Source organism: Hyaena hyaena, unplaced genomic scaffold (genome assembly GCF_003009895.1).
Source record: "Hyaena hyaena isolate Hyena2069 unplaced genomic scaffold, ASM300989v1 scaffold_8, whole genome shotgun sequence".
NCBI classification, from domain to species: domain Eukaryota; kingdom Metazoa; phylum Chordata; class Mammalia; order Carnivora; family Hyaenidae; genus Hyaena; species Hyaena hyaena.
Window position 1 is genome coordinate 107250 of NW_024080640.1, and position 22822 is coordinate 130071.

A 22822-nucleotide genomic window follows, 5' to 3' on the forward strand; every position below is an offset into this window, starting at 1 on the left:
ACATTATAATTTACACATTGCATACATTAAGACAGTAGGGAGTTCCTAGAGAAACATTTTACTCTGCCTGCCTCAAGTATTTGTCAATGGGCTACAGGGTATAAGGAAATTTAACTCTATATGCCTTTTCCTTCTGCCTTTGTTCCTCATATCAATATGGAGAGGTGATGTTGGGCTCTTTGGGGCTCGAGGAAAAGGGAGTCTATAGGTTTCTGGAGATTAGGCTATTGATAAGATTGCCTTTTTCTTGTGACTTACTAAGATATTTGTAAATAGATGGAGACTAAGGTCCCGTAGGACTATGATCTCTATCAGTTAACCCTTTGTGTTTCTCTTTTCCTTTGTTCACAGGCAGCCAGGAGTGCCTCAGGCATGCATCTCTCACCTTGGGGTGGAGGTTGGGTGTTTGCTGCAGGTCAGCTAGCCCTATGTCCTCTCATCAATCAACATCTCGATTGTGGTTACTATAAACTAAGGTTACCACACTTAAATGGGTTTTATTACAAATATATTTAGTACTTTCGTAAGGCCACAAGTTTAAACGTCTAAAGCAAACTGACTCCATGACAGGCTTTAAGTTTCCCCTCTGAACTAGAAGGCCTGAGTTTCAGCATACAAAAAACTATCAGGCAGTTACACATTGCCCAAGGCAGGAGAAACCACCCTTGCAACACCCAATCAGGAAAGACCAGCGACAACCCTCCACATTACTAAGGGAGAGGCCTGGAGATAGAAACTATAGATAGGACCCTGTTACCTTATGTTAAAGTTAACCTGTTAGTCGCCGAACAAGACCCTAGGCTCGCTCTGTGATTGGTTGAAATTAAAGGTACTCTAAATGTTGTAATTGGATCCCGCCAAAAGAAACGAATACTCTAGACAATATGTGTGGTCAAACCCGCTGTCAATGATGTTGAATTATTATGATTGGATCACTGTTCCCATGTCACAACTTCTGTAACTCCTCCGCCTCAAACCCCATAAAAACCCTACTCTGCCCTTGTTTGAGGCTCTCAGCACGGACCCATATGCTGGTGAAATCTGTGAGCCCGAGCTTAAGCCCGTAATAAAGCCCTTTGCCTTTGCATGGGTGACTCGGTCTCCCTGGTGGTCTCTGGTCGGTGAGGATACTGCGATCTGGGTATAACACTTTAATTTTAAAATGACAAAATGGGGATGCAAATATAAATGAGGGAAACAGATATCATAGTTATGTTGAAAGTAGCATAATTTTTTAATTCTAAAAGTTATGTAGGGTTTCTTTCCCAGTTTTTTTGTTGTGACAGAATTTGAACGGGGAAGGTAAGACTTTTTAAAATTCTCCCTGATTTGAAAATTCAGTGTCTCAGAAACTACTCAAGAATGATAAAGAAAGAATATTACCATTGAATATAAACTGTTCAGGAATGGTAAAGATCATTAAATATAATTATGGTGAGAGACATAAATCACACAAAGGTACAAGGAAATGCCACTGTGATGTGATTTAGGACAAAAAGCATATATTTGGTTTTTGTCTCAGTTTCAGGTACAGAGCTCCGAAAACCCTTGAAATTCCCTAGGTGCTGAGAGCTGTGAAGGTGTCTTTTGTAATGTTAATAGTTACTTTTGGAAGGCTGGAAGAGTGGGGGCTGGTTACCAGGGTAACTAAACCTGTAATTAGAGGTTTGAATCAGTTCCATCTCCAGGGAGGGGATAGGAGCTGGTTGAACCAATGGCCAGTGGCCAATGATTAAGTAAGTTTTCATAAAAACCCAAAAGGAAAGGGTTTGGAGAGCTTCTGAGTTGGTGGACACGTGGAGAGTGGCGCACTCAAAGAGGAAAGGGAATCTTCTCGCTCCTTCCCACAAAGCTTTCCTTATGCTGCTCATCTGTCCAGCTATTGCTTCATGTTCTTCAATATCCTTCATAATGAACTGGGAATGTGGTGAGTAAACTGGTTTCCTCAGACCTGTGAGCAACTCTAGCCAATCAGTGGAACCCAAGACATGCAGACCTCTGATTTATAGCCAGTAGGTCAGAAATATAGTAACAACTTGGACTTGCAACTGGCGTTTGAAGCGGAGGGTAATCTTGTGGGCCTGAGCCCTTAACCTGTGGGATCTGGTGCTGTTTCTAGGTGGTGTCAGAAAGGGTTGAATTGACACCCAGAAACTTGCGTGGTGATGTGGAGAAAATTATACCCCCATACCATTTAGGAGGTAAGAGACTATATTCATGCCCCTTTCTGGGAAATTTAACCTCCTCCAGAGGCAACTACTTTTATACTTAGCATGTTTTTGAGATTCAAATGTGTTAGTGTGGGTGTATACACATTCCATTTCTTTTTCTTCAACATAATGTTATTGAAATTCATCCATGTTGCTGTGTGCATCACTAATGCATTCCTTTTCATTGCTAAGTATCATTTCACTGTATGAATATAACATAATTTGCTGAGTTATCTTTTGATTGATGGATATTCATGTTATGTTTCATTTTGGGGCTACGATAAATAAGACTAGTATAACCATTCTTGTACAAGACTTTGAAAAACATTCTCATTTCTCTTGGGTAAATACCTAGAAGTGGATGTGTAATTATTGGAGAAATGTGTTTCATTTGCAAGAAATTTCCAGTTTTCAAAAATAGTGTGCCATTTTATGCTCCTAGCTGTCTATAGGGCTCTAGCTCTACCGTTTATGTCATCACTTGCTATTGGCAGTCTTTGATTTTAGCCACTTGTGCATATTTTAATTTGCTTTCCCCAAATAATAATGATTAACACATTTTTCATGTGCCTGCTGGTTTTTTGTATATCCTCTTTTTAAAAACATCTACACAAATCTAAAAAGAAAAAAAAAATGAAGAAAGACACACATACAAAAAAACCCATCCACACAATTCTAGTGCCTTTGCCGGGCGTGGGGGAGGAGGGGAGTGGTAATTAGTTTTCCTTTAATGTTGATCTGTAAGAATTTATTATACAGATTAGATACAAATCCTTTGTCAGATAAGTGTAGTGTGAGTCTTCTCCAGTCTGTGGTTTGTCTATTTTCTTAATGGTGTACTTTAATTAAATTGCTTACTTTATTTCTAAAAGCTGGGTTTAGGTTTTCTCCATGGAGTATTACATACTGCAAAGATCTTGACAGTTTCTCAGAAACAGTAAGGGAAGATGAGGGCAGCCTGAGCATGGGATCACTACTGATTGATCCTTGAGTATAGGACCCCTTCCATTCAAGCTGCTATGGCCTTGAAGTAGATTCTGACCTCCTAGAACTGCCCAAGACCCTTAGCATTACTGAGAAATGGGCATACCTTCTTTCACTGCTGAATTACTAAAAGCTAGTAGTTTTAAAGCACTAGTTGTAAAATTGCCATATTTAGCATTAATTGATTGTTATAACCACACTATATATTTTCAAAATAAATAAAATAATATGGAAGTTTGTTTTTCAGTGAGCTTATTCCTTTCTTACAAAGAGTCAGAATGAATAAAGGAATGTTAGATGTGTATTATTAGTAAGTCACTGCATTTTTGTGAGATTAGCTTTAGCCATAGGAGTGATTTCTTTTCTTTTCTTTCTTTTTTTTTTTAATCACTAAACTTTTTCTTATATATAGTCCTGGTCACAGTTGAATTTGCCCTTTGTGTCCTCCAAGCTGGACTACTGTGAGGAATTCTAATGAAGCATTTCTTGAAGAGCTTCTCATAAGTTTCCGGAGTTGCAACCTGGGGAGAACACAGCATAGAGCTTGTTAACTGCCTCTGATTGTTAACAATGTGTGCCCTGAGGGAACAGTGAGGAGTTCTGCCTCTGAATAATGCCTCCAGCTATGTAAACCTCCCTAGGTGCTTCATTTGATATTAATGGCTGAATCAAACTCTTATTTACTGGAAATCCTCTTTCAGTCACTTAAAGATGGAGAATTTAAAAAACTTTTTAAAAAGGCCCCTACCATATCTAGGGCTTTTCCATTTTCCATCTTTTATCCATTTCAATTTGAAAGTCAGGTTCAGGTCAGCCTGAAAAGAAAATGTAAGCCTCCACCTCTCTCTGTCTCTCTCTGTCTCTCTCTCTGTCTGTCTCTCTCTCTCTCTCTCTCGCTAAACCACAGTGACTGCTAAGTATTTATGTTACTCTAAAGACAAAACAAGCATATGCTCTTAGAAAAATTAACATTAAATATCCATCTCTTTCAAGTATATGTGTATGAAATATATACATACTTACACTTATGAAGAATATATAAATATAGGTCATGTTATGTACATATAAATGGCATAGATTTAACAGTTAAAATTATAGCCCCAACTGGCAGAAATTAATGACGTTAGTTATAATACATTTTGGCATAGCTGTCCCTCTGAAGCCATTTGATGTCATAGTACACAGTCCATAAAGTTAAATATTTATAGCCTATGCCTTTCTTAGCCTTTCCTTGCATGAGGAAAGGATAATTGCAAAAGTAAAGTCTGCTCCCCAACAAGTATTTCCCAGTTGCTAACAGGAAGTCACATACAGAATGGAGTTTTATCTCCACTCACATCCCTCCCTCACTCTCACACTCTGATGCTAATGAGAGTTTCAGTAGCCAACTGTCAGTTAGCCAGAGCTGGGAGAATAAGGCATTAGTGTCCTGAATGATGGAAAAATTTGAATAAATGGTTCTTGACCACTCAAATTGTTGCTGTAGATTGTTGTATGAGCTATATTTTGTCTGCTACAAAGAATGTAGCTCAAGTTAACAAGGTAGTTTATTAATCCAAATTCACAAGGCCATTAATCTTGTTTTGCTTCTGTAGTAAACAAAATATTCTAGCCCACTGAGAGACTACTAACTAAATAGTACATCTTAGATACTTTATATTCGTAAAATACATCCACATACAGAATGCTAATTTAGTATGTTTTACAGTATATAACTGAGGAACCTGAGGCTTAGGAAAGTTCTCTAGTCCTAAATTTTACAAAACTACTAAGTGTTAGGTAATTGATTCAAACATATACTAAGTCAAATATAAATTCTATTTATACTAGTCACTTAATGATAGTTGTAAAAGTAGGGTCTTTAATTGTTAAGATAGGTTAAGAAGATCGTTAACTAGGGCTTCATCACATGTTTGGGGGCTCAGGCCAGGTACCAGCCAAAATTGGCATTGAAAAAAAATCGGTAGCCAATTTGTATGAAAGCTGACGGTGGACAGTTAGGAGAAGGTACTTCACATGCTCAAGTCCATATAGTTGGGAAATGAAGAAGGATGGAATTTCATATACACTGATGTGGTAGAGACATATCACAGAGATACTTGGTTCTCAATTACTGATTCTTCAAAAAAGCCAGAAAAACTTGTTGAAAGTTAAGTTATTAGATTTAGCACAGTGAGGAAGAATGCAACCTTGGCCGAGTCTTAATAGTCTCAAAATGGGAAATTAGGGCAAGGTGTTTGTAGAGTTTTAGGGGACTGAACTGAATGATTTTAAGGGGATCTTTTCTCAAATAGAAATTAGTCAGAATTTGGTAGCATTTAAGACATCATAACTTCATTGGTGGTTACATAGAAGGAAGAGTCAAAGCAAGTCTTGATCAGGAAGCAGTTAGTCTTGATAAGTAATCCATTTAGTTGGTTCATACTCTTACCTTCTAGAAGCAGGTATTTCCTGGAGTAAGCAACTAAATTAATTTTGCTTGGTTCCAGCATAGTTTAATACAAGGACAGGGAATTATCTTGGGTTCAGTTCCATAGCCTAGAAGAATTGAATTCCAGTGGCACTGTGTGTGATTGTGTGTGTGTGTGTGTGTGTGTGTGTGTGTGTGTGTTTGAGAGAGAGAGAGAGAGAGGTCTCCAAGCCTTGGGGAGTGGCTGAAAGAGACAATTATAATTTAATGAATGTGGATACTTACCATCCTCCTAATTGTTCTTGAAAGGTACTGAGATATAAAGCATAATTTTAATATTCCTTCAGTTATCTCAGTCCTGTATGCTGAGAATATGATTCGTATATCTAAAATATTTTCTCACAAATTATAACATACAAACATAAGTAAATTGATGTATCTGGTGCTTGAATAAAGAAATGGAAATATCCCTCAAATCTGGAAGGCCTAGAGAATTTTCAAAGTTCAATTTTCTCTTAAAGCTTTTCACTTTGTATATTGGGCATAGAACCTCACTCTGTATTACTTACCATTCATTCTACCAAAGTGTATGGCATTGGGCTCCAGGGTGCTGTCTGCTGTAGTCAAAGGAAGCCAAAAAAAGAAAGCAGACATGAGCTTGTTAGTATCTGTCCTTATGGACTCCAGCTAATGAAAGATGAAGGGGCAGGGACACCTTAATATTATAACCATTACCAAATCTTTGCAAGAAGGCAGAAGAGGTAAGGAGAAAAGCATGACTTACAGGCAGGCAGATTTAACTGCATTTAAAACCGGTTTCAGGCACACTAAAACAACAACATATTTTGATAGCCTCACCCATTTCTCTAAATGCCTTAGCTTTTTGCCTAAAATATATTTGAGTAAATTTATGGGAAAGTGTAAGAAGCACCAGCAAAGTACTTTACAGATGACTCCGATGATTCAATATCTCTATCAAGTATTTTGACACTTCTGTGCTAATTGTCAGTTTCATGTATTATCCAAAGCCCAGGGGAAAAGAATTAATCGAATATTTTAAGCATTATAGAAGTTTGTATCCACAGTTTCTGCATAGGCCCTTAAAATGTATATCATCAGATTATTTTCTAACAAAAATAAATTTTACATACACTCCCAAATTAAGAAAACTCGTAACTGGTAATATATTAATTTTATTCTGAAAATAGGAGCCCTGAATTGCATTATTTTTATATAATTTCCCATGGAATAGTCAACCTACAAGGTGATATTCAGAAGCATTTGTATTATAATTAAAAACAAATATTTTTTTTTCAAATTAGAACTGTGCAAAGATAGACTATAACTGGGTGTGTGTATAAAATATAACTGCTTTGACTTAATTGTCAGTAGAACTGATAAAGAATTTTGTGAATGACTGACTCAAAGTCAACCAAGAAGAAATTTCTACATTGGAAGAATAGGTGGATTATGTGACATTTAAAATTTTTAGACTTTTTAAAAGAGGATTAATAGAAAAACTAGCTCAAAATCCTATTAGATAACTTGGTATGACATTACATTTCAAAATATTCAGTTTCATACCAACCAAGGTGATATTAAGGTTTCCCTCAGCTTGGCCAAATGTCAAAGAGGGTTCTTCCTGCTTCTGGGTCCCTGACCTCCCTTTCTTTAGAGCATTTATGCTAGAAAACTAGTACTTGTCAATTCTGCCCCTTTGAGATATAAAATTTTTTAAAGTTTGTGTCAGTTTTACAATCCAGGACTATCTTTCTCAAGGGCCTAGGAACTATCCCTTTGAAATACTATCATCAAGGAAAATAATGCTCCATCCCCCTGTGTCTGTGGAAGGATAGGAGCCTCACTCCAGTGGTAGACTAACTATAGGATGCACCTATGGATAAGGCTAATTTGCAAATACAGATGGCTTAAGATTTCTTCCATCCCAGTTCCTAACAATGCTCCAGGTCTTTGGGGTTTTTTCCTCAAAAAGTGAAAAAGATAGTTGTTGTTGTTTTTTAACTTTTTCACTGATGTATTCATTCAACAAATATTTAACTTAAGACTTCCTTGAAAGCACTAAAAGAATACAAAGATTAGTAAAAGTGTTTTCTGAACAAGATCACAGTTAATCAGGAGAGATAATATATAATAAACAAGAATAATACCAGGGGAAATAATTAAAGATAGATAGAAATAAAGTACTCTCTTATATTAAAAGATGTGAAATGATTTGTACCTGGTTGGTGAAGGAGATGGGCCTCTAACAGTGGTAAGGAATAGTGGGCTTTGGATCCACAGAGAAGAATACTTTAAGGAGGAGGCTTTCAAGGCAAAGGCAAGATGACAAACAGAGCTGTAAGTCTCTAAGTGGACAGAATAACCAAAACAAAGTTCCTTAGGGGAAGTACAACCTGAAAATTAGGTTGACCTAGATCTAGAAGTATCTTGGGACCAAGACAAAGATTTGGGATTTTATTCTATGAATGATAAGCTATTGGTGTATTTTGGACTAGAGAGGAAAGTGGCCAAATTTGCAAGCTAAAAAGTGCACTTGGCAATGATGCAGTAGTTCTCAAACATTTTTGCTCCTATATTAAAATTTTTAAAATATTTTGAAAAAATATAGCAACTCTTTATAATATTTTCCCCAAACCATCACTAACCCATCATCTAGTGAACAGGACATGGCAAAGAAGAACAGCATGATGTTTTGGTTACAGGCACATTCTCAGGCAGGTCGGTTTTAGGAGAGAGGACCCATGGAAATGGAGGATGTGGAATAGGATTCCTTACAATTATCTGTTCCCATGTATTTTTCGGCAAACCTTTACCACTTCTATAGCCATGCATACAGAAACAACATTTTGAAGACTACTGAGAGACAATGCAATAGAGAATATGAAGACTGGAAACAGAATTAATGACAGAATATTTTTTAGTTCATGCACAAGTTGTTTAATGCACAAAATAGGGCAGTGAAAGTGGGTGTTAGCTTCTGCTCCATAACAAGTTACTCCATGTTTATTGGCTTAAAATAACAGCCATTTGTAGTTGCCTATGAATCTGATAAAGTGAACAGTATCACCTGACCATGGATTGACTCACTCTTGCATCTGTGATGTGCTAGCAGGTAGGCTGAGGTCTCCATAGGCTAGGGTGGCCTCATTCACATATATTGGGTGTCTGTTGATTGAAGGAGTGAGGCAACTGAGCCACAAATGTCCCCTTATCCATGAGGCTAGTCTAAGTGTGATAATACAGAGGTGACAGAGTTCCAAGAGGGAGCAGAAGCAAACAAGACATTTGGAAGCCTACACATGGAACTGGCAAGTTACACCTGCTACATTCTATAAACAAGTATGTCACAAGACCATCACAGAATCAAAGGGTCAAGATGTAGACTCTAACTTCTTTCTGAAAATTGTTGCAAAGTCTCATATTTCAAAACACATGAACACAGAGAAAGGAAGAATTGTGGTTACTTTTGCAATCAACAATGATGATACAGAAAGCCTCAGATTTTAGAGCTGGACTGCTTTAAAAAGAATACTCTTGCAAGAGCAGGTAGGTTGTATCAATGAAAAAGCAGTCTAGAGTGTGAAGATTAATGAAATAGCTGAAGTTTACTTAGTCTAGTGCAATAAAATAGATGTAGTGAAGAGAGGTGGTAAAAGAAGAAAGAATGTACGTGATTGGGTAAATTACTGGTTACAGGAAGAGTAAAGTTCTTACTAAAATTATTGTAGTTGAATTTTATTTAAATATGGAGTTAATTAAAATTCATTTTAATTGTGTCAATTTAATATAAATTTGGTCAACCTGATTGGGAATGCAGAGAAGCTTTGAATATTAGTCTTTGACAAAGCTTTCAAGTCCATCTAATTCAGTCCCCTCAACATATGAGAATATAGAATGTATCATTCAATAATACATAGAAATGATGTCATTTTAACCCATAAAAAGACCATTTGGCAAAACACAACGGAGTCCAGAACTAGTGATAACAGTGACCAAGTAACTCAATTATGTGTTCTGAGAAGAATTGTCAAGTAAAAGACAAGTAAAATATATCTACAGGTGACATAAAATTCAATTTTCATCTTTAAATTCAACCACTTTCCAAGTCTTTAATAACTGATCTGCATGTTGTCCTAAATCATATTTGAGAATGAAGAAATCTTGGAGAAAACTTAGTCCAGTTGTTTTAAAGCATTATTTTAAAGCACATGGCGGTCTAGTTCAACACACTTTTTATAAAAGAATATTGAACAAAAGTGGAAGTAAAGTCACTTTCTGAATGTACTAGAGTGATCCTTGCCCAGCTCAAGGATCTGTTTTCTCAGACTCTGACTAGGTGTCTTCTTCCCCTGCTTTGAGGCAGGCAGAGAAGTAGTTTCAGCAAAAGGAGGAAAATAATGAATGGTCTTCAGAGGCAGAGCATGAATCCCAGCTGATGACCTGAGAAATAATGGAAATGACTGCAGCTAGAATGTACATTTGCTATGTAAATAGAGTGATACATGTGTGGTCATGTACACAAACACATGTGTAGGTGAATGTCACTGATCATTGAGTGCTCTCATCACAAGGTCCAGGTCTGCAGACTCACAGATACATGAAAAAACTCCATCTGTTTGTCTTTTAACTTACCCATTTATGCCTCATTTTCTTCCACAGATAGGATCCTAGGGTGGCTAATCAGTGTTCTGTTTAATCAGATATTCTGATTAATAGTAGCTGTACATATTTTATAGATAATTAAATTCCCAAACATTAGGATTCAAGTAAATATCTTTGACATTAAGTCTATAGCAAGCAAAATATAATTTTTCTTTGTTGAATCAACAACCTAATAGTTCAGGGTTATTATGATGAGTTTCATTATCATCTTATTGCTGAATTGCAAAAGGGCCTATCCACTGAGCTCCCTGAGCTCCAGAATACCACACAATAGGCAAATCGTGCATAACAGAAAGAGACAGAGAAAGAAATTTCACTATGCACATCCTGCCTAGAGTTTCCTGTTTCTGTTGATAAATTTTACACATTTACAAACGTTCATTTTGGATTGTAAATAAAGACTGAGAAAGAAACAGCCGGTAGCATCTTGGTAGTTACGACAGATGGCGTTAACCATGTGGGAATGCTTAGGATATAGAAAAATAAATTGTTACATATCAAGGGCTCTGTCTTACACAAATGTTTGATATAATGCAAATCAATTAATTCTTGTAGTATTCTAAAACAATATCTAATGAAAACGCTAAGAATTAAGGGATAGTATAACAAAATTAAGTAATAAGCAAGAGAAATTAAGTATGCATTCCAGATGTAAACAAAATAATACAATTCAGTAATTCTCAGTCTTTAAATATAGCTTTTCAAGCTGAATTTGAAAAGGCAATGTGATCTCCAAAGCAGACAAGTTTTTATTAAAACAATAATTTTATTCAAGAAAAGCAAAATTTCCCTAAGATTAGAATATAAGCTGCTAAGAAAACCTCAAGGCAAAAATATTTTTCAAAACCAATTTCTACCACACTTACTCCCACACACACACCAGAAACTGTATAACTCGTCCTATGGGCTCATACTACACCTTCCGGCTTCATGAGAAACCCCACACTAAACCCACTCAGACCAGGCTTCTACCTGGACGGCCACACCTGCCATAGTGTTAGAAAGTGATTATGTTCTGATGCAGGGGCTTGAGCGAAGGAACCAGCTCCTCCATCACAGGTTAAAAAAAAAACAAAAAAGGTTGCAAAAATGTAATTTCTTTAAAATTGCAAATAATGTGTCCAATGGTCCCAATAAACCACCACCAAACAGAGAATTGACACCTACCATCAAACATTTTAAAGCTTACATGCAAGGTTTCTCTCAATGGTTGGAAATTTTACATCATTTCTTTTTCTCCTTTAACTTGTATTTCCATTCCAAGTCCTTCACAGATTTAATGTAATATTAATGCAGCATAGTTTTATTCTTAGACATTTTTCATTGATCACCCTGTCAGGACACTGTGTTGCCTAATCCCAGGCGGTATTATTTACATAAAACATATTATTTGTTAATTCTCTGAAAATAAAGTATATTAATTTAAAGTTATTTTCGTTAAGTTTCACGATTTCCCATGACTATAAACCCCTAAGATTTATAAAAATTTCTTTGGAGGTCAAGTTACAATTACAGCAATGAGTAGTACACAGTAAAAGCAATTATATTACCTATTAGGATAATGGTAAAATAAAAACAAATATTACTGAAAATTCATTTAAGGTAATTGGGCCTTTTATAATTAAATAATGTGCCATCAATTAATACCATTAATTGCTAGAATGTGAAAGAGTTCAGTAGCTACTCTATTCCTCCCTAGTTTTCACCTTCAAATGTAAATCTGAAAAATCTTGTTTGTATAAATAAGTGGACATATCTGGAAAGTTTTGCAACTAAATTCTCTGAACTAATGAGTTATATGCCAAGTATCACTGAGATATCTTTCATCAAATTTTATTTGTATTCTGTTAGTGGTTAGTTTGATCAGTTCCCCTTTTGATTTTTAAGAAAGAATGAAGTAGAAATACCTGATTTGGAACATGGTTATCACCCACCATTAAATTCATTAACTTTTTCAAAACCAATGCTTACTTTAATGCCCCCAAGATTCTTTTTTATTTCTTGAGAGACATTTTTAACAGAATGAGATGAATACCCCAGTTTGAAGACTAGTAGACTTGTCTATCTATCTATATCTGCCTTCTGTCCTATGGAAATGCTGAGAATGTATTGCTGAACCTTATCCCTTCCAGTATGTGCAAAGATGGTGAAGATATGAGAGACAGCAGAAGAAATGCAAGTGTTTTCAGAAAATGATGAATGTTACATGAGGTAAACAGGATAAAACACTCCATGATAACCATCATGAAAGGCAAGGTACAAATCATTCAAGAAATGACTTGTACCTCATTTAAAAATAACCAGGAACAAAATGTTTAAACACTACTTTAGTAATTTAGAACTCGTGAATAATCTTTCAGAACTTAAACCACTATTAAGTAGAAAAGTTTTTGTATCCCTGTAAAAGTAATAGAAAATACGAACTAAAGAACTTTTCACTAATAGCCAGTGCCTCTTATTTCCAGTATTGTCTCTTCAGTAATCTGAACTAGAACAAATAACTTAGATACCAGCTAATGGGCTTCTACCATTTCACAAACTTAAATCTTAATACTAACCGGTACCAATAACTTCCAAGCACCTAACAACTTGTGTGAGAGAAGAAAGAAAATAAGTTGGCTTAAACAATGCCCATTTAGACAGACTTGGGCTCAGCATTTTCCATCTGCCACAAGAGTATGAGGTCACCATACTCAGCTATGGCATCATTTAATATAGAATAATCATCCCAACATAAAGTTGATACAAGTGTTCAGAATATGACTAAATCAGGTATTTCATCCTATTAACTAGGATTGAGAACAAATAGAATCACCCCTTGTAATGCAAAACAATAGATTGATATAAGTGCAAAGAATAACCAACCTTATCCATTCCAGGCATTATATATGGCTGCCAAATATGGGAACCAATAATCAAATTGTTGTTATTTAAATTGATTAAAAATAAATAAAACTAAAATTTCAGATTTTGAGCCATACTAACCTCATTTCAGGTGCTTAATAGCTGCACATGCTTAGTGGGTATCATAATGGACAGTGCAGATATGAAACATCCCCGTCATGGCAGGATGTTGTGATTACTTACACCAAATAAGTAGAAGGCCAATTTCAATTTTTTGTTTAACAGACACATGGGTTCTTTGTAATATAAATACTATATGGTTAATACAAATATTATATGACTCCTCGCAAATAGACAACCAATTTATTTTAATGGATGTTTTAATGTATATTAGCATCATGAAAATCATGTGAATATCATTTGACATAGAGAAAGATGAGATTTTGTAACTATACTCCAGTGGCCTGCAGATTAATAAGCTTCCAAACTTGAGCAATTTACACCTTTACAAATAAGAAAAGGTCAGGTCTCTGGTGTTTCAACTAATCTCATTATGTAAAAAACTATACTGAGCCACTCATCTAATACTGAGAAAGAGACAGCTAAAATAAATAATTGTATATGTTGTAATTTTAAGGCTTTAAAACAGATATATCATGCTTATTATATTTTGATATAGATGTACGTGTGTGTGTGTTTAATCAAACTTTATGCTTACATATTCATCCATTTTAAGTGCATAGATTGATGAATTTTGGTAAATGTATGGCTAGGTAACCATACCATAGTCAGGTTATAAAAGATTTCAATCATCCCAAAAGTCCTGCTGAGCCCCTTTGCAGCCATTCCCTACCCCATCACCAGAACCTGGAGACTACTGATCTACTTTACAACTCTATAGATTAAATATGTCTTTTCTGAAATTTCAGATAAATGGGATTATACAGTATGTACATTTTGTGTCTGGTTTCTTTCATTCAGCATAATATTTTAAAGGTTTTTTAAAAATGTCTTTAATGTTTATTTATTTTTGAGAGAGAGAGAGAGAGAGACAGAGAGAGAGAAGGTTCCAGGCTCTGAGCTGTCAGCACGGAGCCTGATGTGGAATTCAAATTCAAGAGCCATGAGATCATAACCTGAGCTGAAGTCAGACTCTTAACCAACAGACCCACCCAGGCACCCTTAATTCAGCGTAATACTTTAAAGAATAAATCATGTTGTTTTGTGTATTAATAAACAATGCATTTGATATGGAATATTATTACATTGTATACCTTTATTTTTTTTAAATGTTTTATTTATTTCTAGGAGAGAGAGAGACAGCGTGAGCAGGGGAGGGTCAGAGAGAGAGGGAGTCACAGACTGAAAACATGCTCCAGGCTCTGAGCTGGCAGTCAGCACAGAGCCCGACCCGGGGCCCGAACCCACGAACCGCGAGATCATGACCTAAGCGAAATTCGCTTAACCGACTAAGCCACCCAGGAGCCCCACATTGTATACCTTTATATACCATAATTTGTTTAACAATTGAAAGGATGATTGATTGATAAGGTTGTTTCTACTTTTTTAGTATTATAAATAAAACTTATTAGTATTAACACACAAGTTTTTAAGTGGATTGATGTTTTCATAACTTGTGTGTGAATAATTTAGAATGAAATATCAAGATTATGTGGAAAGTTTAATTTTAAAGACTATTCCAAGCTATTTTAAAAATCATTTGTACCATTTACATTTTCAATACCAATATATGAGACTTCGGTGTAGTGGTATTTCTTCTAGTTTTAATTCTCATTTCCCTAATGACAATAGAAGCATACTTTCAAGTACTTATTTGTTTACCTTATATGAAGTATGTTTTAAAATTTCTTATCGAGTCTTTTGTCTTATTATTTAGTCATAAATATTCTTTATATATTCTGGATACTAATAAGATATATTCATAGTATAAATATTTTCTCCCAGTCTGTGGTCTGTTTTGTTTTGTTTTTCATTTTCTGAAAAGTGTCTTTCAAAGAGCTGATCAGCAGACTGAATAGTCAGACTGGTACCACCTTGCTCCTTGAGGATGCTGGGTGGGGGCAGAGGCTCAGCTTACTGTTGGAACCCAGCATCATCTTGAAGGAGGTATTGGAGCATTGCCTGCTTCTGCCAGAATATAATGGAATATCAGCTCCTTGTTTAGCCCTAGAGGTACCACCCCATAAAGGAACCTGTGAGTATGAGTATACTACCTGTTTCTTCCTTAATGACAAGGCAGGAATGGAGTGGAAAATCAACTTCCTGTTGGGTCCACATTGAGAGGGGTAGGGGTACAAATATTTTGTAAACACTTAGCTGAATTAGAATGGATATTGCCAAAATATGGGCCACCCTTTTTCTATCATTTGACTGGAGGAAACAGGCTTATCTTGGAGATTTATCTGTGCCTGTTGGCAGTTCTGGGCTCCAGGAATGTACTACTTGGGATTGATGGGAAAATCAAGGAACTCACTGCTTTGCATTTCACAAGTCCCAAGGTCTCTAGTAAACACACTTTCTTCCTTCCACTTTTAAGAGACTTTCTCCGCCTATCAGTTGTGTTTCAAGGGGTTTTCAGTTGTAAAGGGAAGCTAATATTTCTATTGGCCAGGAAAATATATGTACATATTAAAAATTATATATATTAAATTTCATTTACAGTAGAATGAAAATAGCAAATACTTAAGAACTATTTAATCGAACGACTAATTTTCATAGAATACAAGGTAAGACTTTATTTTACAATCTATAAATTTGAGGCATCTGGGTGGCTCAGTCTGGCTTAGGTCATGATCTCATGTTCGTTGGTTTAAGCCCCATGTTGGGCTCTGTGCTGACAGCTCCGAGCCTGGAGCCTGCTTCAGATTCTCCCTCTATCTGTGCCCTGCATTCTGTCTATCTCTGTCTCTCAAAATAAATAAAAACGTTAAAAAATTTTTAAAACCAAAAAATAATAAAAATAAAACCTACAAATTTAAGATAAATTAAAGACATAAATAGAAAAAAAACCCTTGCTCATGTATTTAAAAAGTCAATATTAGAAAATAATCATTTTTTTTCTAAAACAGATTTATTTATAGATTAAATGCAATTCTACTCAAATCCTTAAATGTATTTTCTGGACATTGACAAGCTGATTATGTTTAATGAACTCGTATGATCAACTAACCCATTTGATGTTATATTTCTTGAGAGATTCATGGTATAATCAGAAAATCAGTTTGTGAGAGCAAACAGAATATATTTAATTTCATTAACATTAACCAGGAATTAGGACAGAAATATCAAAGTCATTGCCTTCCCTAGTAATTATTAGAATCAATTCTGAGTAAATTATATCTTAGATTACATAAATATTCTCAATTAAGAAGGCATTATAACAAATGTTTCATTAATTCTCTCTAAAACAAAATAGTTCTGTAAATATGATTTCTCATCTAATTTCCTGAATTTTTGTACTTAAATAGAACTTTCTATATATTTTTAAGCCAGTACATTTTCATAATTGGGTCAATCTCCTACTTCTTCAATACACGAGAATTCTGAATGACATATAAATTTACCCATAGGGGCATTATATAATATGATGGCTCTGAAAACTATTGGATTTTCAGTAAGATACAGCAGGCACTAGATTTTAAACATCCCTTAATACACATGAAAGCACAATAACAACTTAACAAAACAATGTAGTTGTTCTAAGACTTGTTAAAATTCAAGTCTCACTACAATTTCTTGTAAATATTTGCAGAGCATCAGTTTATAAGGATGGGCATACCCTACAACGGTTCAACTTCATTAAGAAGATATAAAGGTCTCCTGTAGAAGTAATTAAATTCAGCTCTTGCTTGCATACATTTCTTTTGCAAGATTGATTTAAGATTTGATAACAGAAATGCTTTTTGGATAGACTTAATCAATTCTAAATGGTCACCAAGGGACAAGGCCCTGAACACACATGAGCAAAATCAATAGCTTCCCTTCTTGTGTGGTTTGAAATGCACAGAGAAATCAGCCCATACAGACCCCTCCCCCACTGACTACCAGCAGGTTTGCAGTCCAGATACTAGTCACATATTCAGTTAAAAAGTGGAAGCTCTTTGTGTAAAATATAAATGCTGCCTGAGAGGGTATCCTTTCAAGTCAATTTTCAGGCATCTAGCTATTATTGCATTTATTAACTAAACATTTGGCAAAACCTCAGAGGCTCGATCTTAGGAGTGGTATTTTGGTATGGGTAGAAGAGATCCAGAGTATAGCGTAACATTGGCACTGTAGCCATGAAGGCCCAGCATTCACGCGTAACTGCAGAAGACCTACCAGGCAGAAAAGTAGACCACAGGAAGTAGGTATCAAAGGATGGAAATGGGGACTTCAGAGTAAACTCCTCATGCTTTGAAGCTGGGATGTATTTTGCCACTACACAGATGTTGCAGAATCTTTTTAGAGATGTTTATGGGTTCATCTCTTCAGGCTATATTTATGCAGGTCAAGAGTTGAGCAGTTTGATGTGGCAGATGCATGCTTCCATCATATCTGATGCAGCGTTTATCCCACATTTAAATCTCTGAAATTGCCAGATCACAGGAGAGATCCTAGTTTGCTATTTTCACACAATAGGCTGGCTGCCCATCTCTGCTGTAGAGAGGAGCCTCTTGACACCTCTCTGTATTACACAGGTATTCCCACGTACTTGATACCAATTAACACAGACATAGGAGACTATGTGGAACTTATACTTTCTCGTGACATACATGTATCACTATTGGATAAAGAAGAATGAGACACATGAGTCCAAACTTTGTTTTTAGTAGCACTTGTGTTTTTTTTCCAGCCAAATAATTCCTTCCTCGCATGCTCTCTGCAGAAAGTTAGAAATGTGGCCTATAAGCCAGAGGAGAGGCAAGGAGATGCTGCCATGTCTATCTCCGCTCTGTTCTCAGTGTGGCTAAGAAGAGAGACTCAAACCATATCGACTGCCGCCAGCACGGCCCGGGGCAAAATAATTTCATTAAGAGCATTAACATGCATAAGCTGACTGCTCAACACTCATTCCTGGCCACGTCTTTTCTATGCATAATAAATTCAAAGCAATTAAAGTCACTACGGCGCATGCAAAGTATGTGTAGTTCTGAAGTAAAGACCAGTTTGTTTTCGTGCAGCATTGCCAAAAAATCCATTAAGCCATGAATTTGGGGGTGGAGGAAGGAGTATTTCTTTGTATGATTCAATGCTGATGTCGATTGTTCTTATAGTTTCATATAAATTATGAAGCCATTTACTACTTGAACAGAATCACACAGTCAGGAAGTAAAAGAAAGATGGTTTCCACCTTCTGTTGCTGAAGGCAGACTCTTATCTGCAGAGTCAGTTGTGGAGACTACGATGCTCTAAATCACTGGAAGAGATATGGATAACTGAAGAAAATTTGTTAATCTGTAGATGCTTTCTAAAGTACCCATGCAAGCTACGGTTGTTTACAAACTTCAAACAAAAAAGCCGAAAATGTACTCTGCTCAGCCTTAGTATGCAGTTTTCTGAATCTGGGAGTTTTCTTTTAGGATGGGGCCCTAAATCAACAAAGCAAATGTTATTCATAGAACAAGGACAACAAAAAGCTGTCAGCTGTACAAGCAAAACTTTATGCCAGTAAAGCTGCCAGGCTATCTACCAATGAATATTTATTTAGACAATACTTTCTAGAAACCCTCATTGAGTGTTGTAACTCTCAAGATGCTGTAGCCTCATAGACACTGCCATTGTGCTCAAAACCTGATCCCATAGACTCTACTACTTCATCTCAACATGAAGTTATCAGTCCAATTGCAAGAGTCTGCCAATAGATAAATGTCTCCTGTCTGTTCATTGGTCTTCTTTCTATAGCAATCTTCTGTCTGCTTAACAGAGCTGCCAAATTTTGTTACTATGTGCTCATGATGTAATGTTTTTCTCTAGAGTTTACATTCATTACTACATTAATTGTCATAATAATCTTATTAGATAAATATGGTTGATAAGCTCACTTCATAGGGTAGGGGATGAACAATGACTAAATAATTTCTTCCAGGTCACACAGTTTATAAGTTTGAATCTCGGTATAGAACCAAGGATTATTTGGTCTAAACTACCAGGTTTTGCTGCCTTTTTGGTACCAGCCCATGATGGATCAGAGATGTATGAAAAGTTGAAATATTAGTGTAGTACATTCAAAGACCCTTACTGAATATGACCGTTATTTATTTACTTGATAATATACTCATAACATATGTCTAACAAAGACTCTGCCTGAAAAGAATAAATGTTGTATTTCTTAGGGATAAAAACATCACAACATTTTTCCCAGTAAGAACTCAAATAGAATAGATTCTCAAAAAATTACTATGAATGAATAGGTTTCCATGCCAGCATATAAGAATCTTGAATGTTACCACTTCATTCTAACAAGAAGTTAAAAGCTGAATAAACTAAAAAATATATATATTAGTGTTTCTTCTTACATGTGTAAGAAGTGAAACCACAGGGCAACACATGAGGGAATCTGGGGAGTCAAAACTGAACAGCACAGAAACCAAGATCAGGAACCAGCGCCAGGATCGAGAAACTTGAAGTGTACTGATGAATACAGTTGAACACGAATAGGAATATAAACCTAAATATGAATTGCTGGAAGCTCATTGTGAATATCTTAGATTTAAAACCTACTGAATCATAGTATGCCCCATACTTTTGTTAGTTTTCCCTCCAGGATCTCTTCTAGGTCTTTATGGGGAATAGAGGAAAACAATCCTTTTATATTTCTGCCAGGAGAGGAGAAAAAGGAACATCTTTAAATATGCCAGAATATTGTATTCTTTTAAACAAGGTCTGCCCTCAGAGAAACTATTTAACCAGAGCCTCACTAACACAGAAGAAACACTCAAATCCAGCCAGATCTAGCTTTCCTGTACCACCTAACGGTCAGGGGGACTGATAAACACATGTGAGGTTCCCAGTCCTGAAGCATGAGCTCACTAAAAGACAAGAGATCTCAAAAGACTATGGGATAATCCTCACCCCCCCCACACACCTTATTACCACATAACTAAAGCCTATTTATAACAGTTCCTTTTACCTAGGACATCATGTCCAGCTGTTAAGAAAAAAATACAAGACATATTTAAAGGCAAAAAGTAAATTTGAAGACACACAGAAAACATAAGACCTGAATTTCAGATATGGCAAGAATGTTGGAATTATTGGATCAGGAATTAAAACAACTATAGTGGGTATGTGAAGGGCTCTGATAGATAAAGACAGATGGTGGAAATTCTGAAAAAAAAACAGAAAGAAATGTTAGAGACCAAAACTACTATAAAAGAAATGAATTGGCCTCAATGGGCTTATTAGACTGGGAATGGCTGGGGGTGGAATATCTGAACTTGAGGATATCTCAGTAGACCCCTCCAAAACTGAAAGCAAACAGAAAAAAAAAGACAGAAGAAAAAGAAGAGGGAGAAGAGAATATTTAAGAACTGTGGGACTGCTGAAAATTGTGTAACATACATGTGATAAGAATACCAGGTAGAGGAAAGAAATGAACAGAAAAAATATTTGTGAAAATAATGACTGTTTTCCCCAAATTAATATCAAACATCCAACCACAGACCCAGGATGCTCAGAGAAACTCAAGCAGGATGAATAACAAAAACAAATAAACAAAACAAAAACCAAACAAACAAACAAAACATTAAATGCAAGTATATCATTTTCAAACTCCAGAAAATCAAAGGTAAAGTAAAAAATCCTGAGAGAAACCAGAGAGAAAAATCTTTCACCTCTAGAGGAGAAAAGATGGTAAGAATTACATCCAACTTCTCAGAAACCATGCAAATAAGTGAGTGTAGTGAAATATTTAAAGTTTTGAGAAGAAAAAACAAAACAAAACACCAGGCTAGAATCCTCTAGCCTGTGAAATTACCTTCCAAAAGGGAAGCCTTCCAGACAAACAAGAATTGAGGGAATTTGTTGCCACTGGACCTAGCTTGCAAGAAATGTTGAAAGATCTTTAGAGACAAGGAAAATGATATTGGTTGGAAACTTAGCTCTTCATAAAGAAAGGAAGACAATCAAAGAAGGAAGAAGTTAAAGTAAAAAGACAAAATTAAAACTTTAATTTTCCTTATATTTGACAGGGCTAACTGATAACAGTTAAGCCATGGAAAGCAAGCTTCAGAGGAAATGAAATTGAAAATGAAATGGAAAAGAACACAGAGGTTGAAAAGATTAGATTGATAACAATAGAGACCCAGATGACAAATAGCCAGCTTATAGAAGAAAACTAAACAAGTGGAAGAAAAAAAATATTCAAAGGCACAATTAGATAAAATTTATCAGATTTAGAAAATTGAAAGTATATGACATGTCCAAAGAAAAAATAATACAGTCAAATCAAACCAAGGTATAAATAAATAAAGATGTAGAGTTTCAGAGATTTAAAAAAGTGTTTGGACATCTGGACAAAAATATTAAATCACCTAAGGGGAAAGTAATCAGATTTTTGTAAGGAAATAGAAACTGATAATTTAATTATTTCAAAGTCCTCAAGGAAAGAAAGTATGAACCCTTTAGACTTTTATATCCAGTCAACGACCATCCCACCCTGAACGCACTTGATCTCATCTGATCCTAGAATTTTATATCCATACAGTAAGAGAACAAGGGCCAATATGTTTACTCATTCAAGATGTCATGAATCCTCGTTGAAAAGACCCAGCCAAGTAGAAGATGAATAGGAAAGCTGTGCCAAAGGATTCAACATGAGCACTGAGTTCATTTAAATATATGCTTTAACCTAAATATTAGTGGGAATTTTTCTTAAATAACAGAAAATTTTATAATTTATAAGTTTATGACATTTTTAGGTTTATGCTCTAAAAATATAGAAAGGGTGAGGGGGATGAGATGTAAGAACAGAGTAGCAAATGCGACATTTAGAGTTGATAAACTGAGCATTATAAATGTAATCATGTATTTTCAATAAAAAGGAACCACTAGAGGACTAAATGTAACAGGAAGTTACAGCAAGGGGGAGGAGAGGGAGGTGGACTGCAGTGGAAGTACAGTAATTATATCATTACATTGAGTGGAGAAGCGACACAGACTCTAAAAATGAATTACCCACTGTAATATTAGTGTTGTAAAGTTAGCCACAAAAGGACAAACTAAAATTTTCTGAAAGAGCATGTATGCGCAAAACAACACAAAGCAAACACAATGTTTTTTTTTAATTTTTTAACATTTTATTCATTTTTTTGAGAGACAGAGAGTGAGGAGGGGTCAGGGCAGAGAGGAAAGGGGAGACACAGAATCTGAAGCAGGCTCCAGGCTCTGAGTTGTCAGCACAGAGCCTGATGCAGGGCTCCAACTCATGGACTGTGAGATCATGACCTGAGCTGAAGTCAGACACTTAATGGACTGAGCCACCCAGACATCCCCAAAGCAAACACAATCTTAACGGTGAATGCAGGATGGAAAACCAAAGAAACAAGGTGGGGGGGGGGGGGACAACAGGAGCATAAAAAGGAAAGCAGAAAGATCACAATACTTAGACCAAATGCATCTACAATATAAATAAATAAGTAAATAAATAAGGCATTTGTTTTAATGTTTATTTATTTTTGAGGGAAAGGGA

The 22822-nt window shown here is 35.8% G+C and overlaps 1 long non-coding RNA gene across 2 annotated transcripts in view; it reads left to right on the forward strand.

Annotated features, from left to right (window-relative positions):
* Positions 1-1784: 1784 nt before the first annotated feature.
* Positions 1785-22822, forward strand: part of LOC120239320 — a 147493-nt gene continuing 126455 nt past the window's right edge. For both annotated transcript variants that reach the window (XR_005530405.1, XR_005530406.1), the window contains exon 1: positions 1785-1927. This is a non-coding gene — a long non-coding RNA (uncharacterized LOC120239320). The remainder of the gene's footprint in view (positions 1928-22822) is intronic.